Source organism: Sceloporus undulatus, chromosome 2, assembly GCF_019175285.1.
Source record: "Sceloporus undulatus isolate JIND9_A2432 ecotype Alabama chromosome 2, SceUnd_v1.1, whole genome shotgun sequence".
NCBI lineage: Eukaryota > Metazoa > Chordata > Lepidosauria > Squamata > Phrynosomatidae > Sceloporus > Sceloporus undulatus.
Genome location: NC_056523.1, coordinates 6692408 through 6698349, shown reverse-complemented (window position 1 = coordinate 6698349; position 5942 = coordinate 6692408). Strand labels below are relative to the sequence as shown.

At 40.0% G+C, this 5942-nt stretch overlaps 1 protein-coding gene across 4 annotated transcripts in view; it reads left to right on the top strand.

The window, feature by feature from the left end:
• LOC121924248 (zinc finger protein 25-like) overlaps window positions 1–1093 on the top strand; it is a 35005-nt gene extending 33912 nt beyond the window's left edge. For all 4 annotated transcript variants that reach the window (XM_042455526.1, XM_042455524.1, XM_042455525.1 and 1 more), the window contains one exon: window positions 1–1093. This exon is cut by the window's left edge and continues 1 nt beyond it. The gene's annotated coding sequence lies outside the window, so the exon portion shown is untranslated.
• The last annotated feature ends 4849 nt before the right edge of the window (window positions 1094–5942 follow it).

Here is a 5942-nt window from a genome sequence, read left to right as displayed (position 1 = left end):
TTTTAATCTATTTGAGTTTAGAGCTTGGAAAAAGACATAGAAGGACAAGATACATTTTCACATCCAACAATTTCCCAAGGATTTTTTTTTATGGTAGAGAAAGCTAACAGTAATTTTAAAACTGATAGGACAAGGAGGACCCAGATACAATACAAGATAGTAAAACTTTAGGTGAAATACTTGAGGAATCACTGGTGTTGTTTGAATGTCTGCCTAATTGAATAGCTGAAGTGGTCCTGGTCCTTCTGCTTTCTGAGATAGATAAGGAAGGTGCATATTTACTCTTGAAGCAACACCCCAGTGTGAAAATTTAGTCAGAAATGTTTTAGTTAAATTCTCCCGATACTCTGGAAGACAGCAATTTCTAACTCCTCAAGATCCACTAGGATCTTGATTTGTGCTGAGAGGACTTTACCTTCAGACAAATAGACTCAGACTCAGAAAAGGTTTAGACTCTGCTGTGCTTAACCACTTCTCACATTGTCTTTGGGGTCATTTTGGTGTGACCTTCCTTACTGACCTCTTTTAACAAGCTGTCAGATTAGCTTTCAAAGTACAGTATTTTCCACCTTGTTTAAATGCTGTATCTCTCTATGTTTCCTTGCTCAATCAGTTCCAATCCAGTGTTATAGGATCAGGCATGTTGGTGATAAAATGCAAAATTAATGACAAGTGTTTAACTTGAAATGTTGATTTTTTAACACAGATGGTTTTATATTCTATATAGCACTCAACAGCAGTGAGTTGGCAAAAGTGGAAAGTAGGGCGCTCTTTAATATATCTGCAGGATTATGTCAGTCAGTCAATTTATACAAGCCAGACATCAGAACTTGTCTCTCCTGATTTGCATGTAGGATAGCCTTCCTACATTCTTTAAGAAATGGAAACATGTATGGTTTATTGAAGTTATTATTTTTTATATTAGCATACCAAGACCTATCTTTGCACCTTTTTGTTTCCTAAATGAATGATTTTAAAATGTAATTCAGTGTTAATGGGGTCAATACAATTGTCAGAATCATTAAAGAAATGTTCAAATTAAAAACAGATATAGCACAGAGGGATCCTGAATAAAAAAAATATTACTATTAAATCTCCCATTTTGGGGGGTAAATCCTTACTGTTAAGCACTGTCCCTTCATTGTGGAGCAAACTATGAAAAATAAGGAAGGCAGATACTTATCTTCTTTCTGCATTTTGTAATTAAGGTCTAGTTGATCCATGGAGGTCACTCCTGGTCAAAGAAGAGATGGGTCCTTTTATTCAGCACCACTTGTATAAACAAATTGTCTCTACAAATCTCATGTGTAAAAAGATGAAATTTAAATGGAAGCAATCCTGAACTTTGACCATGCATCCCTTTCCAAGTGTATAGATGCACACTACAACAAATCTCATTCACTTACAGTAACAAACAAACAAACAAACAAACAAAAATTATGTCAGTTTTTCATTGAGGTCTTAGAAGGAAAGCATCCAGAAAGCTGGTCCGTGTTTAATTCCATTTACAAACCTCAATTATTGGTCTGAGGCATTAAATTGTTTACTAGTTTTTTATACTAATGAAAATGGAAACTGTAGTCAAGAAACCAGAAGAAGACTAGGAGATGGAGAGGCAGCTAGGAAGGAACTAGATTAAGTCTTCCCTGAAAAAAATTCAAATGAGTTCAGAATTAATAAATAAAATAAAAATAGATATTTTAAAAAATAAAATAAAAATAAAATGTAAAGATAACAAAGTGCAAATACATAAAATAAGAAAAAATGAACATAGAATATAATTTAAAAAATTTAAAATACCAAAATCAGAAAACAGTGGTCCCTTCCAATATGCGGAGGATCCATTACGGAACACACACACACACAGCGAATAGGAAATATCACAAATATCCAAGGCCCATTGTTTTTTATGGCTGCACATGACCGGTTTCAAACTGGATTACTTCGGCAGTGTGGGTCTTAAATTTAATTGCTAATCCCAACTGGAGTAGAACCATTAAATCAGTAATACTTATATACATTTTCCATTCAAAGCAGTAAATGCAATCATTTTTTGTGGGTTTTTCGAGCAATGTGGTCATGTTCTAGAAGAGTTTATTCCTGACGTTTGGCCAGCATCTGTGGCTGGCATTTTCAGAGAATGCCAGCCACAGATGCAGGCAAAACATCAGGAATAAACTTCTGGAACATGGCCATATAGCCCAAAAACCCCCACAAAAAACTGTTGATGCCAGCCATTAAAGCCTTCGACTTCACAGTAGATACGATATTTTTTATGGGATGAGAGGTTGTGATGTCCAGCCAGGACTGTTTGAATCTCCCCCTACATTTTCCTTCGTATTAGTTCAGGCCATAGTATGTTGCAGTATAGGAAATGTTCATTGTATTAGTTGTGGGAGAAGCTGTAGGATCCTCTGCATTTTTCCAGGTTTGGTTTGCCCCTTTCCAGCAAGCTCTGTTTTTAGCTAGAGGCTTTTAGTTTGAGGCAGTCTTTGCTGTGAGCTTTCAGAGAGCTGTCTTTTGGTGGCAAACAGGCCCAGACAGCCGGAAAGGGCATTTCTTACATGTTAGCCAATGCGGGCGTGTTACAGAGCGCCCAAAATGTATGTCCTGGGGAAGTACTTTACGCCCATGCGGAAGGGGCCTTAGTTACCAGGAACAAGTTAGCCAAATTAGTTACCAACAACAAATAAGCCAAAGAAATCAGGAGCTGAAAGACCCTGCACCAGCTCCATTGAGTGGGGAGATCAAATCAAGATCAAAACCAGAGAGATGACACCCTGGAGATTACTAAAACTCAAACTGTAAAGTATCTTTTATTTCAAAACTCTTTACTTTTGTTCTTTAGATTAAACTTTCCTCTTTTTGAACTTTACATTCAGCATCAGAGCCTTTTTGGGTAAAAGAGTTTGATTTCACCAGGGTACCAATGTTGCACACCCAAACCTGCCACCACTTTTAGTTGGGTGTGTCGTCACAGAAGTGTTCCCTGAGACCTGTAAATTATTTCAAGGATTCCTCCAGAGTAAAAAGGTTGAGAAGCTGAGCTGAGAATTAAGATAGTCGCAGACAGATTGAAGGCTGTTTAGGAATTGCAAATGGATAAGACCTGAAGAGGGTTTGTGGTGCTGGGAATGTGGAAAGAATTCAAGAAGTTCACGCTTAACCTGATTATTATATAATAAACACTGGTTTTATTTTATTTTTTTTAACACTAGTTTTATTTTCTACACCTGTGTCTCCCTGTTTTCACCTTAAGTTATGGAAGAAAACAGGTCATGCTTTACCATACTGAACCCTCTGATCAACACAGCCAGTAGTCCAGACTACCAGTCATTTTGATACCTAAATACTAGATCCAGGGAGGTTTATGAGGGTAACAGACAAGCTGAATAATTGGATCATAAGGGTTGGAACTGAGGGAGCAACCTGGATATGGGATGTGACACATATATTTGGTGGCAAGTGATGGGATCTTGTGAGTAGTCCTAGGACTTTAGCACACAAAGAAAATAGGGGGATTTAAATATCTATTAACCTGTGAAAATCACACAATTATGATTAACATTTTCACACACATCGCAGTTAAATTGCCATTATCCCAACAATAAACTGCAGCAAATCATTCACGGGATTTCCCAATGATTTGTTGCTGTTTATTGCCTGTTTATTGCTGGGATAATGGCAATTTAATCGCGACGTCATGCGAAAATGCCAATCATGATTGCGTGGGTTTTTTTCTAATTAAATTTTTATTGAGTTTTTGCAATAAAACACATAACACCCGTAGACAATGACAACAGCAACAACAATTAATTACAAGGGCCAAGGGTATGTATCTGATGAGTAATTATTCTGCAGCAGAATCAAAAAAATTAGTTCTCAGCAAGATCCAGAGAGTCTGTATTTTGTCAAGGTGTAGAGTGTCTGTCTATGATTACACGATTTTCACAGGATAATCGATGTATAAACCCCTGATTATCCTTGTGCGATAAAGTCTCTAGTTGGTTAAGAGATGGCCACAGAGAGTGGACATTTGCTGGAGTTTTGCCAAAAGTGGTGTGTTGATGGGAATAGGAGTGGATCACCTGAGAAAGAGATGATGTAAAAGTTCAGAGAGAAAAGTGTAATCCCTGAGGTAAAAAGGTCAGGTCCAAAACTAGAGATGTGAAGATCTGTGAAAAAATTTGGAATCATGCTAAAATAAAAAATGCCATAATTGATTTTCTTCCTTTTTTCAGTTTTTTCTTGTTTTTTCTCCCCAGTTTTTTTTTAAACCCTGTAGAAATAACTCAGTTTAAGACTTGTTTTAACTGCCATGGCTCAATGCTAGGGGATTCTATGACTGTAGTGTTGTGAGGCATTTAGCCTTCACTGTCAGAGAGCTCTGGTGCCACAACAAACTACAGTGGTCCCTTCGCATTCACTGGGGTTAGGGGTGAAGGACCCCCTTGAATGTGGAAAAACCACAAATAAAAAAACACCCTTGGATTGTGGAAAGAGGTTGAGTAGGAAGACTACCCTTGTTTGTCCTCATTCAACTCACACAGGGGAGAAACCATTTCAGTGCAGAAATAATTTTAGTAAAAGGAGAAATCATCAGTTAGATCACACAGTGGAGAAATTATTTAAATGCTAGGAATGTGGAAATTTCCTAGGGTCTTTTTAGGGAAGGAATACTCCTCTGAGTTTTTGCCAGGTCAGATCTGGGCTTGTTTTTTTAAAAATCTCTTTATTAATACGTGAATTATATTGAAATCAGAAGCGGTTTATGATTAAGGACTTAAGAAGGAGCAGCTTTAGTAACTGCACCCGGAAAGCTTATACATTTTGGAATCCTATCAATAAAATTGTTTTTCTTTGCTCCTGTACAAACTGCTGGGCTGCTCTGTTTTGGAGGGGAGGGAACATCTTTGATCAAAGATAGGTTTTCCCACACAGATTCAGGGTTGAAACCCACAGTCCATGTACATTCAGGGTGATCATGGAGGGGACTGATATCTCAGTTCTTCCTCCCCTACTTATACAGTGCGCCTGCACCATACGCAGCTTTCAGCTTATGCTGAAACTGCACTGTAATAAAATAAATGGCATAGTGCTGTCCTGCACCATAAGAACAAGCCCCATTGTATTTAGGGTTGCCATAACCTGGTTGCAACCGGGTTTTTCCCGGTTTTGGCTGCACCTGCCCGGTCACGGCACGGGTGCACCCAAAAACCGGGAAAAGCCCGGTTGCAGCGGGGTTGCTGGGCAACCCTGGGGCCTCGCTGCCCTCCTCCTCCTCCCCCGCGCATGGCCGCGCGGAAGAAAAGGAGGGCAGCGAGGTCTGAGGCAGAGGAGGCCGCGCCAACCTCCCCGCCTCCCTGCAGCCTCCTCCCTCCTTCCTGCCCCGGGAGACAAACACCTCCGAGACAATATTGCCGCAAGCCTACAAATCACTGCGTCTGTACACCGCAAGCAGGAGTCCCCACTACGCCACAAACCCTCCTCTGAGGCTTAGAGCACAACTGGTCCCTTTAAGGAACTCTCAGGCCCCCTGCTCTGTCCATGATCGGTCATGCCTCTTCCTTGTCCCTCTGATAAGGAAAGAGCTTCGATCGATTCTCGAGTTCAAGAGCCAGAACAATCCCGTGGTGCCTAGGTCTCTTGTGTGACTTGGTAGGTGAAGTGACCTCCCTGCCCAGCAAACTTCCGCGTGTGGTAATCATCCAAAGTCATTAGTTTCTGATTTTGTGTCCAGGAAATCCTCTTGCGTCCTAATGCTGAAGTGTAGCTACTCTAACGCCAGCTGCTGTACTTTGTCCTCCAAATGCTACCAACTGCAACACTCGTTTGCATGTGACGTTCTCCATTTCCTTAGGCAAGAAGACAAACAATCCACAAGTTGTGCAGGTGATGAGTAGATGCCCTCCAGTACATACTGAGAAGACTATAAGTATCAC